At 38.8% G+C, this 12,638-nt stretch overlaps 1 protein-coding gene across 2 annotated transcripts in view; it reads right to left on the bottom strand.

Annotated features, from left to right (window-relative positions):
* ZBTB20 (zinc finger and BTB domain containing 20) overlaps positions 1-12,638 on the bottom strand; it is a 928,525-nt gene that overhangs the window by 62,313 nt on the left and 853,574 nt on the right. Inside the window, exons 10-11 of one of the 2 annotated variants that reach the window (XM_043993192.1) lie at positions 9,488-9,588; positions 1,374-1,561 (exon numbers count right to left, since the gene is read on the bottom strand). The gene's annotated coding sequence lies outside the window, so the exon portion shown is untranslated. Of the gene's footprint in view, positions 1-1,373; positions 1,562-9,487; positions 9,594-12,638 lie in introns of both variants that reach the window. The other variant, XM_043993193.1, reaches the window with a different exon arrangement.

The following is a 12,638-nucleotide window of genomic DNA, read 5'->3' on the forward strand; positions in this document are numbered from 1 at the left end:
ATAATCTGTTTTTCTTGATTATACATATTTGTTACAAGGGCTTTGTTTTTCTTTCTTTTTTTTTAAGGGAGAGGAGTTGGGTTAGGAGGAGGAGAGAAATAATGTGGATTTTCATTAACTGAAAAAAATAAAGTTAAAAAAGTTGCTAAGTTTCCTTGGCCGAGGCAAGAAGATTACAAGCTTCTTTCACCAATTCTTTGCCTGTTAGTTTTACCCTCTACCCAGAGGGGCTGGATGAATAGGCAAGGAAGATGTTAAGCTCATCCAACTTTTGGCTTCTTTGTGGAGGTCTTTTGCATAGTTTTATATCTGTACTGTTAGGGAGCTATCGATGGGAGATTGAGAGTCTCATTTTCTCACTAACACTTTGATCCTTGTGAATGGGATTAATGGCATCCTTGATTGAAAATAATGCTTTTTTATTTGTTTCACTGGGAGGCATATCTGCCAGTTCTTTGCCCGTTATTAAATATTCTTTAAACACATAGATCCAGGATCTATATCTTGAAACTGAAAAGAATTTTCTTTGGGACTAAACCCCAAAGACATTCTACACTGCCTCCTTTCCATTGTCTTACATATTTGTTTCTCCTTTCAGGCACTGCGTAAGGTTCCAGAAAAGAAAAAAAATCTCCTAAACGTGATTTATCAACTTTCTTAAAATAGAATTTGGAGAAGTGGCTCCCAGATCAGTGGGAAGACAGCAAAAATAAACAGCAATGAAGTGATTTCAATAGGGAAGAGCTCATTAGGCTGCCCACTTCCAAATTTAGCCCTCAGGCATTTTTTTTAATTAAAAAATATTTTTAACCTGAATTCTTATTGGTTTAAGTGAAGTCTGGGTGGTTTCTGAATTCTTGGAAACCATTTCCTTTTCTTCTGTTAAGTTTATGCTATCCTTTAACCACTTCAAAATCAATTAAAAATTGTCAAGAGAAAGATTTAGATAAACAATATGGCATTCCAATAACTGATGGGCATCTGAGATGCTTCATACCCTTCCAAAATGGAAGTATCCTTGGGTCTTACTGAACTTCTATGGTCCACAATGCACTAGCAGTGAGGGAAGTAGGGTTTTCTAGTGCACAGGGACACTAGAAAAGAATAACTAAAAAGTAACAGTACAACTTATTTTCTAAGTTTATAGACTGAAAGTAAATGTCTTTTTCACTTAAACAACCTTTTATGATCAATGGTCTGGTCACCTCATTTATATAATGATGGTTTAAATATCAGTGGAGCCCTCAATTAAAATGGTGGGAGGGAAAACCATGTTGACAAATGGAAACAGTCTGCTGCAATCCAGTTAAGTCAGAAGAAATACACTGTTCTAAGTACCACATAAGATACTGTCACTGAATTGGTGTACTCACAATCAGATGACCCGGTGTGAGCGTGTGAGTTTGTCAGTGAATGTGTTGAGTGGATGAGGTCTGAGTCTGGAGACGGAACAGCTTCAAAGTTCAGGCAGGGAAGGCCTGGCTTGGCGCTGCATCCACTCGGCTGAGTAATCTCATTCTCCTCAGATGCCTTCTGGTTTTCAGCTGTCTTGGGTTTCTTCCTGAAAATAAACAAAGGGTCCTTTGAAGGAACTGACTGCATATTTGGGAAAAGGCATTTTTAGAATCTGTTAAAGATAACTTGATTTTTTTTTTTCTGAAGGGGATGGGGGGGTGGGGGAGAGAGACAGGAGGTCCTGTATGTCCCTTGTTTTGAAACAAGCTGATCCTTGTTTTTTCCCCTCCAGTAATGGCCTAACTGGGAACACATTAAAGCATATGGGCCAAGCAAGCAGCTCCACATTTGGTCTCTGCTGACTGCATAAAAAAGACCCTGTCCCAGTACTTTAGACAAGTTGAGCTTCGTATGGCTGACATTATCCAAGAACACATCCTTTTTCATAATAGTTCTAACATGGTCTGGAAAAATACCAGTGAAGGTTTTTTACAGTTATAGCCATCTACCCAGCAATAGTCAGTGTGATTAAAAACATGCAAACTTCCCTTGTGAAACATAGCCTATGGATACTCAAATTATTTGCGGTATTGATTTTTAAAACCAAATACATGACTTGAAAGCAAATCCCTGGTTCTCAGGCCTCAAATGAAGCAGAATATTTAGCAGCTACTCTGTAGTGAATCAGTAGATGAACTGGTGAAAAAGTAAGTAAATGAAGTAGGTGAAGGAACACCTTAACTCCCATCCCCTTAAGGATTTCTTTGGGTGATAATCTATTCTTGGGGTGGTTGAAGAATTTAGGTGGGCTTTGTTTATTTAGATGCCTGGGATGCATTTGGAAAGGCTGAGGGAAGTTGTAGGATAACTGTTATTTGATGTCAGGAGAAAAATATAAGGAGCTCAGTTATAGGTCAGTTTGGCTCAGGTATTTTCTCAACTTATAATCGAAACAACACACATAAACAATCCTTTGTTACAGTCTTCCATGGATGGTGAGTAGAAGGATTATTTATTGTTTCAAATTTGTTGTAATGAGATCAACCAAGTATGTTGTTTCTAAGGGTATGGGAACAGATTTGTTATATGGAATGTTCTGTAATGATATTTGTTGCAATGGGGATTTAAATTTCATATGCTAAAGCATTTACAATGTAGAGATATTAAGACCTGGCATGTTATGTTTCTGGTTCAACAGGTGGCGGAATTGAGCATCTTCATAGGGAATGAGGCAGAAATAGAAGGGTCAGTACCAGAATAAAAGGGAGGTAGGCAGACAGGCTTTTGGATGGAGAACAAAGCAGTACAGGTGAAACCAAGTTTTTCTATCATATGATTTGAGTACACAGACTTTAAGACAGGCTCTAATGAGAATCAATTGTAAAAGAAGTCAGAGACTGAATTCTAATTCAGGGTCATTCCTATTCAAAAGCAGCTTCCCTACTCTGACTGGTTGCTCTGTCTGAACCTGGGAAGGGCATTTTGTCAGGGAGGTACCAAAGAGCTAACTACGACTAGATAAGCAACACATGCAGTCTACTTTTCACTTCTATTTAGTACCCGAGGACTGAGGACACTATTTTATTAGAAAGATAAATATGTTCATTTCCACTTTAGCCAGACCACACCCTATCCTGATTTCACATCCTAGTTCTAGATCTGAAAGGGACCTTCGAGTGTACCTAATCCAGTCCCTTCACTTTACAGTTGGGGAAATGGAGGTCCAAAGGGCTCGAATGACTTGTTCAATGTCATTGAAGTAGTAAATATGGTGGAGCTGGGATTCAAACTCAGGTTTTGTGACTAAGCTTATGTGGTTCATGAAGAGAGAATAAAACTTTTCCTGAAACAAAGGCATGATGAACAACATAAAACATCACTCCTTTTAAAAATAAAAATTACTTTTCCCTCTGTATAAATGCCCTCACTTCCCACCCATCCCCCTTACATTGATAATACTTCCTGCCAGATATCTTGCACCACAGACTTTCTTATGTTGTCACTGAAGAGACTTGATCTACTTTGGGGGAACATTCAACAGCATTGGAATATTGGGGTTATTTCTGTTAGACAAAACAGAAACACTTTAATATTTGTTCTTTTAGTTACCATTTCTTTTCACCTTGCTCCACACCTACCCTTCTAGCATGGTACTATTTTCCTCTCTCTACTGCAAAAAGGCTTTCCCTGAGAATAACTCTGATCTGACCTCTTCCAATTTTTTCTTTTCTTTCTTTTTTTTTTTTTTTTAGTGAGGCAATTGGGGTTAAGTGACTTGCCCAGGGTCACACAGCTAGTAAGTGTTAAGTGTCTGAGGCCAGATTTGAACTCAGGTACTCCTGAATCCAGGGCCGGTGCTCTATCCACTGCGCCACCTAGCTGCCCCCCCAATTTTTTCTTTTGACCTCAATATTCTATATTTGAGACACATGAAAGTATCAAAGACATATTTGAAACAGTACAATTCAAAGGTCAGAAAGACACAGGTGGGTCAATTAGACCCTATGGAGTCTGTCAAATGACATAATGCCCAACTAACTTACCAAGCAAAAATGTCAACCTGAGTTTATATATATATATATATATATATATATATTTAAATTGCAAAAATCTGGCAAATTGGAGGGCATGACAGCCAGTCTCAAATTCTTGTAGCTGTTTAATTCTTCTTAGGAGCCTTTAGAGGGCAGCAGCATACAAGCTGACTCTAAGCTGAATTTCAGGGAGACAAAATCCCAACTAGAATCTTCCTCCTGGTCACCATGCCAAAGGTTAGTTAGTTTGCCAAGCTCTCTGATCTTTCTCTGTCCCTCCCTCCCTAGCTCCCCTCTCCCCCTCCCTCCCTCCCTCCCTTCCTTCCTTCCTTCCTTCCTTCCTTCCTTCCTTCCTTCCTTCCTTCCTTCCTCCCTCCCTCCCTCTCTTCCTCCCTTCCTCCCTTCCTTCCTTCCTTCCTTCCTTCCTTCCTTCCTTCCTTCCTTCCTTCCTTCCTTCCTTCCTTCCTTCCTTCCTTCCTTCCTTCCTTCCTTCCTTCCTTCCTTCCTTCCTTCCTTCCTTCCTTCCTTCCTTCCTTCCTTCCCTCCCTTTCTCCTTTCTACCTTTCTCTTTCTTCCTCTCTCTTACCTCTTTCCTTGCCTTGGTTTTCTTTCTTTCTTCTTTCTCTCTTTCTCTCTGTCTGTCTCTCTGTCTCTCTGTCTCTCTCTGTCTCTCTCTCACATCTCGTTCTCTCTTTGCTTTTTTCCTTTCTCTTTCACCATAAGTGTAAAAATTACACACCCTGACGAAGTCGCTGTTCAACTGGAAAAGGAAAGCCCAAATGAAAAAGTTAAACAAGCCAATAACAACAAAAACCAACCAGGGGAAAGGGGGGAAAGGGTGGAGGGAGGGATTTAAGAACAAGAAAAGGGCAGATGTTTCGTAAATATATGCAAAGCAAAACTGGGTGTATCCTGCACACATCCACAGACTACAGGCCAATCATTGTGCATTTCCTCCAACCACATTGGCTGAGCACTACATTTTAAAATAAAAAAAAATATGTGGCTTCAGGCACCTGCCTTTCAACGGTCAGTCTGGACCAAATGTCCTCCAAATGCCCAAACAGAACAAAACATTTTTCATCTTCCCACTGCACACATTTCTGTTCTGAAAAAGAGGCTACTTCAAGGATTTGTTTTTAGGTGACTGGCAGCTGAGTTAGCTTGCAGGCCCCAAATGGATTTTAACTCTCTCCTGACAGAAGCTGTTAAGTTTCTTGCTCAAACTCAGTAGAGATTTAAGGCAGTGCATGCTACTGACTGACTTTTCCTAACTCTGTCCCTATCATATGCACATTGGAAATTATGCCTAAGATTCTTGAAGAAATACTGGATATTGAGAAAGTAATGTACGTGGAAATCAGCCACATTTGTAACATTTTATGTATACATTTCACAAGCTTTCATACTTAGTGTGCATATACAATAATGGCAACACATTTTTGCCAACATATGGGAAATAAATATTTTATCTCTGTGAGCTCTTCTCGCTCTCTAGGGTCTGTGAAGAGAAGGTGTTCTCTTTCCCATGTGCTCTCTCCTGTGAGTTCCAGCTCTTTCTCTCATACGAATTAACCCATACTCAACTTACCAGACTAGTTAGATGTGAAGTATTCAGTCTAATTCTGATCAGCCACCAGAGAGTAATTATTCGGTCACTGACAAATTATGTCCATTTGGACAAATTCACATCCAAGGTTTTGGGGATGGCAACCTTAGCCGCCCAATCCCCAACCTCTAGACTGTCCTATCTCTCTTTTCCAAGTGGCTTTTTTTTTTGTTTTTGTGGGGCAAGAAGGGTTAAGTGACTTGCCCAGGGTCAAACAGCTAGTGTCAAGTGTTTGAGGCTGGATTTGAACTCAGGTCCTCCTGAATCCACGGCCGGTGCTTTATCCACTGTGCCACCTAGCTGCCCCCCTTTTCAAATTGTTTTTGAGAATTTCTGGACCACATTTAAGATAACTGAAGACATACTGGGATTGTTAGTAAGGGAGATACACAAAACTAGACTTGGGAATTCTGATCTTCAACACTTAAGATTTCATTTTAATTTTAAATTCAATAAACATTTGTTAATTGTCTCCTACATGTAAAACACTCTGCTAGGTGCTGGGGGAGATACAAAGGTTGCAAAAGACATGGGCTCTCCCCTTGTGGTATTTACAAACTTGCATCATTCCAAAATATAATTGGTGAACTGTATAGAACATTTTAACCTGAAGAAGATACAAAAGGGTTATTATTATAGTAGCAATAGACACAGTTCTGGGATAACATTTCTATTTTCAACTCTTTACCATATTTCTTTATAATTGTCATTTCTTCTGCTTTCTATATTAGCAATGCCTACTGATATTGAGAAGGCACCTCCCTGAATCTGAGGGTCAGGAACTTTATAAATAGCTTGTTTGTAATATAGAAACCCTATCAAGCTCAGATGCAAAGGGCTGACCATCAAAAATAAACTCTCACTTGTGCTTTCTTAGTTTTTGGGTTTTTTTTTTTTTGGTGAGGCAATTGGGGTTAAGTGACTTGCCCAGGATCACACAGCTAGTAAGTGTTAAGTGTCTGAGGTCAAATTTGAACTCAGGTCCTCCTGACTCCAGGGCCGGTGCTCTATCCACTGCTCCACCTAGCTGCCCAAGTATTTCCCTTTAAAGACTAAATCTAGTGCTCTCACATCCATTTATGACATTTTTTTTTTTGCCCACTGGAAATAGCCTGACCTCCAGATCTCACATAGCACTTTACACTGAAACTTTTATATCATGCATTAATACTTTGTATTTATTAGAGTTACCTGGGTTGATTTCTTATTTCACTGTAAGCTCACTGGGGAAGGAATTAAATCTTATTTGTCATCTTCCCTGGAACCCCATAGAACACTCTATATACAGTTGGTGCTTAATAAATATTTGTTGTATCGGACTATATGAGTTTTATGCTCTCAGTCCTTAAAAATTATGGATTAGTTTTGAAAGATAAGTTAATTTTCTTCTTTCTGGAAGGTCACAACAAAACAGAACAGAATCAGAGCTCTTTATCATCCATCTACCTACTCTGTTCTCCAGGAGTGGTAAAACCACAGAATACCCACTGTATGTGTTACAACATGTGAGAACTATTTACTTAAATATAGTAGGGTTCTACCTCTGCATCCTTTGGGGAATAGGAACACTATGACACAGTCCTATCTTTTTTTTCCACAGTCCTGTCTTCGGAGTTAACTCTATTGCCTTCTCTCTGTTAATTTTTTCTTATCAATCTCATATATAGTTTGCTTTGTATATATTTGTTTCTATGTTGTCTTTTCCATTAGATTGAAAGTTCCTTGGTGACAGGGGCCTCTTTTTGTATCCCTTGGGCTTAGCACAGTGCCTGGTGCAGTAGAGTTTTAATATATGTGGAATAAATGACTAATTGATAGTACAGACAAGGATTTTTATTAGCAGGTGGAGTTAGAACTCATGAGATGCCCGTCCCTCCCTGTGCCTCCTAAACCCCTCAAACTGTTCTAATGCAACTGTATCACTTGTAGAAGCTTAGTCATGCCACATAGGAAACCCAGAAAAAAGCATCCCTTTTCTGGGAACTAATCAAGTAATCTTATCTCTTTATACCCTTAGGAACAAAATGAGGCATTTTACTAAAAAGCTACCTGGGAATGGCATGCAGAAATCCCATCTCTGATCTTCTGCCATCTTTTTAGTTTTCAATCCTTTAAAATCATCAGTATGTTAAGGAATTATAACAAGAGAAGAGTTTGGGTATTTCTGCTCTCCTTTAGGAACTTATGATATGCCTAAACTGAGTATCAGAGGCCCATCCATTCCTCAGTTAGCAAAGACTATTTCTCAGGTGATATGTGTAGTGTTAAAGATACAAAATGGATTGCTCATCCCCCTTGAGTTTGTATTCCAAAGAGTCTTCAGTTACGGGAAGAGAAAATTATGTAGAATGCTACCTGCCTCATACCATATAGTAAAAATTTTAAAATGACAACAACTGGGTTTTTCTGAAATTGCTAATTATGTTAGTCTGCATGCCTAGCTTTTAAATAATTCAAGCTTCTGGCTTTTCTAGTAAAAAAATCAGATATTCATCTGCTATTTTTAGCAATATTTAATGAATACTTTATATCAATCTTTCAGAGGCATTTTTTCTGTAGGTATAGCATTCATCTCCTCTCTAATATCATCATTCCTCCTATATAAGCAACAGAGAAGGGAGAGATCTAAAATGATTAAACTGAGGTATTACAAAATATATATGTATGTCATGTATATATGTGTGTGTATCTATAATCTATCTATCTGGCAAGGACAGCTTGTCTCTCCAATCCATCTTCTACTCTAGATATGACCATGTTTACTCTTCTACTAAATATACTCTAGTGGTTCCCCATTGTGTCTATGATTAAATATAAAATCCTTTGTCTGGTTTTTAAAACTCTTCACATCCTCATACCAATGTATCTTTACAGTCTCATCATCCATTATTCCCCTTTCCATGATCAAACTGGCCTCCTCTCTTTCTTCCAGATGACACTTCTCCCATCTCTATGTCTTTCTACTGGCCATTCCCCATTCCATGCCTACAAGGTAATTCCTCCTTATCTCTACTTCATGAAATATCTGATTTCCTTCAAGATGCTGCCCAAGCACCAGCTTCTACATAAAGCCCTTCCTGATTTTCTCAGTTACTAGTGTCCTCCCTCCAAAATACCATGTAGTTAACTACCTTGTATTTATTACATGCACATATATACATATCATATGTATATACCTGCATATTGTCTCCTCTAATGGAATGTAAACTCCCTGAGAGTAGGAGATTATTTGACTTTTTTTTCTTTATATCTCCATCACCTAGCACAGTGCCTAGCACAAAGAAGGAGCTTAATAAATGTTCACTGTTTGGCTGAACCCTGAATTTGAATGCACAGAGATCTGGCCTGAGTAGCACAGAACCCCAAAGAGTCTCCAAACAGAAGAATTGTTTAGGTCGAGCATAGGGCATGAAGATCCCACTCAGATAATCATGTTAAACACAAGGCAAGGCACACATATTTGACTAGGACATACAGTGTGAAATGGCAAGATGCTTTGAGATCTGAACAGAGTGCCCCAGAGCTAGGTCACGAAGCAAACATCTGGCAAGAGCAGCCACAGTCACAGGGTGAGTCAAGGTTACCAAGCAAAGGAGCCCCTAAACATATGAGGTATTCAGAGTTCCAACCTCTTTGCCTTGTAAGGAACAGATATCAGAGTCGAAGGGTGTGCAACCACACAAAACACAACTCACAGGGCCTAGAAACAATAATAACAACAAAACTGTGCAAAACTGGGGGCCCAATTTCAGTTGCCTTTAAACAAAAATTATACCCCAGGTAAATAGCAATCTGAAATTTTACCTGTATTTGCAACTGCAATAGCTGTTTCCTTTTTTAAAAATACAATGAATCAAAAAGCCTTTCACATAAGGCAGAAGGTACTCACAGTAGTTTTCAGATAAATGGCGTTACTCTTCAGGTAAATCACTCCAAGGCTGGGGCCTAGTGCAGATGTTCATTGGGGCAGGGAATAGAAAGCGGCTGCATCTGTACTGGGAAAAAGATAATAAGGATATGGTTAGGAGGCTTATTGTCTGCTTTTTATATTATTGAACACTGAGGAGGGGGAGAAAATGATAAAATGGGGAATCATGTCTTTCAAATTTCATTTTCAAATTTTCTTTTCAAACCATCCATATGGCATGAGAAGTCATTAACATCTTGTCACTATAATAATAATTGGTCTCCAGGCCAATATATTAGATAAGTGAAGAGTGAAAATAGTAGCAAACCTACTACTTACTAAGATCTGAGAGATCTCAGTAATCTTCAAATATCCACGAATAAACTGTTCATCTCTTGAAGGTACTTCTCTATAATGAACAAATCAGACCAATCAGACTGGAGAGAGGGTATGGTTCAATGGCTGAAAGGAAAGATAGGTTATCTAAGAAGAGACCAGGGACTTATTTCATGTCTCTCTCCCAAATAATAAATAAAACAGCCATAATCTTAAGCAAAATGAATTGATTGTAGTAGGCACTTAATAAATATTTATTGATTGATAATTAAAAATAAATAAAAAAGTTTTGGGCATGGACAAGTAAACTCTGATTTACAAATTTCTAGCACTAACACAACTAGTGATTTTAAAATAAAAATGAAGATTGTATTAAGACCTCAATACATTTGGGAAGATGACTGAATCAGAATCAAGGAATTTCTCAAGCCTTTGAGAAGCTGCTGGCCCAGGACTACAATCCTCAATGAAGTTTTCTCTTAAAGAAGGCCCAGAGCCTCTGAGAAACTTCTATTAGACAGATCTGTGGCAAAACTCTTTAAAAATGAAAATTATTCCATATACAGCTTTTCCAGCTTAGGAAAGTTGTTTGCAATCTGGTTAACTCATCATCATTATCTCTCTTACCATTCAACTCTTATTCCTTCTCTGAGCTTTCATACATTCGCATGTTACCAATTGCCTTGAAAAAAAATCAGGTAACAACTCAGAATGAATTCCAGCTTTCCCCTTCTCCCTAGACTAATCTTCTTCCCCTAACAACCTTAAAGAAGAGATGCCCAGTGAAACTGTTCCCCTGCCTCTGAACGTCCATGAAAGGAGAGTAAAACAGTCCCTTGAAATAAAGTATTCACCAATCAAGAAAAATCAATCTTTCTGGAGGAACGAGGGTTCTGTACTAAAAGACTTCATTTACCATTCCCAGGTGAGCACCATGAGTCACCAGAAAAGAAGACCTAGAACTATTAATAGAAGACTCAAGGCTTTGTGGGTAGAACTTTGCTATTCACATGATGAATTAAAAAAAAAAAACAAACAACCCAGCAATATTCCTGCAACTACACAAATAAGCAAACTAGATTCAAGAGTCCTTCATTGTTCTTGATAATCCTGTCACATGTCTTGACAGGCTATCAACAGTGCATCATAAAGTCAGAACTTCTTTCTTTTTTCTTCTAGCAACTACATTAATAAAGAAAATTATCGATCGATATGTCTAATATATTCAGATGAAAACCAAAAGGAAGCATATAAATCTGCTGCATAATTAAATAAATGTAGATTTTAAAATATCTAAGATTCAATTTAAATCGTACATTTTATAATTACACTGAATGATGGCCTTCCCATCTTTTAATCAAGTCATTCTCTCTCTCAACCCTGCTTCCTGCGGCTATGATCTTCTTTTCCCCTTGTGCAAATGGTGACCTACCTCTTCTCAGTCCCATATTTCCCTTCCTGCCTCAGCCTTAGTACACACCTGAGGTGTGTATTAATCAGAACTACTGCATGGTCTGTCATGTTTTATTGCTTAAAGTACGGTTACACTCTGAAAAGTGACTCTGTTGTAATGACTTCATGGGGTTTCTTATTTATTCTCTTTCAGTGACTTCCATATCCAATGTGCTCAGTTTGTAAGTCAAAAGATAATTTTTTCTGGCTGCCAGCACCACAGATTCTCCCTGGAATCTGGAAATCCAGCTGTTTTTTTCTCTGTCTCTTACATCATCAGCAGTAATAAGGTATCTGCTATTGGAACACGGCTGGTAAGATTCTTGATGATGCTGGAGGCAGTACATATTATAGGTCATTTCTCCTAAAGCTTATTTCATCATGGAAATCTATGATCATCTGAGAGGTCTACAGAAAGCAGAAAAGTGAAGTAACCCATAGACCATGTATAACTGGGGTAACCAGGAGTGCCCTGCTATGATATCTTGGTCTGTTACACTTCCCAAGGGACTAAGCATGCACCCTGTTCCCTTCTTGTGGGCCACAACCTCTGGCCCCATGTACAACAAAGTGGCTCCTGACTGCTCCCTTTGGTCCTTGTGAGAGTGGTAGGAAAAGTATAATTGGCAAATGAAAAAGGAAAAGTTGCCCCTTTCAATAGACTCTAAGAGCTACAGAAAGATTACTACATCTCATTGTCTTTGGGGTTCTACCTGTTTTGGAATGCATCTCTCCCTTTTAATTCCAGCAAGCGTTGCAGGAGCATTTTCTTCCTGTTTGCCTTGCTGATTGCAAGTGGCCATGGTGGCTGTAAATTCATGGTAGTGAGAATATGTGGTTGCCCAGGAGAGCCTGAGACTATATCTCAGGCCCCTTGTTGTCAGTCCCCTTCCAGACCTGCAGTGACAGGGACAGACTGGCAGAGAAGGGGGTAGAATGCTTTAAATATCAACATCTGATGTAGCTGCTAGTATTCTTTTTTTTTGGCAGGGCAATGAGGGTTAAGTGACTTGCCCTGGGTCACACAGCTAGTGTCAAGTGTCTGAGGTCAGATTTAAACTCAGGTCCTCCTGAATCCAGGGCCGGTGCTTTATCCACTGTACCACCTAGTTGCTCCAACTGCTAGTATTTTAATGATAGCTTTTGTCTAGTTATTAATGAAAGGGCCTATTACCAGAAGAACTGAATTTTATCAATCTTGACATTCTCACCAAAACTAGAAGACAGAAGGAAGTTGTAGGTAAATGGAAAGATGGTTCACAGGTTCTCCTTGGAGAGGTAAAGAAAGGAGTTACTAGAGTTAGTTTTATTTTGTATCCAAAGGCAATGGGAAACAGTACTTCAT

The sequence above is a fragment of the Dromiciops gliroides genome, chromosome 3 (genome assembly GCF_019393635.1).
Source record: "Dromiciops gliroides isolate mDroGli1 chromosome 3, mDroGli1.pri, whole genome shotgun sequence".
In the NCBI taxonomy this organism is placed as follows: Eukaryota; Metazoa; Chordata; class Mammalia; order Microbiotheria; family Microbiotheriidae; genus Dromiciops; species Dromiciops gliroides.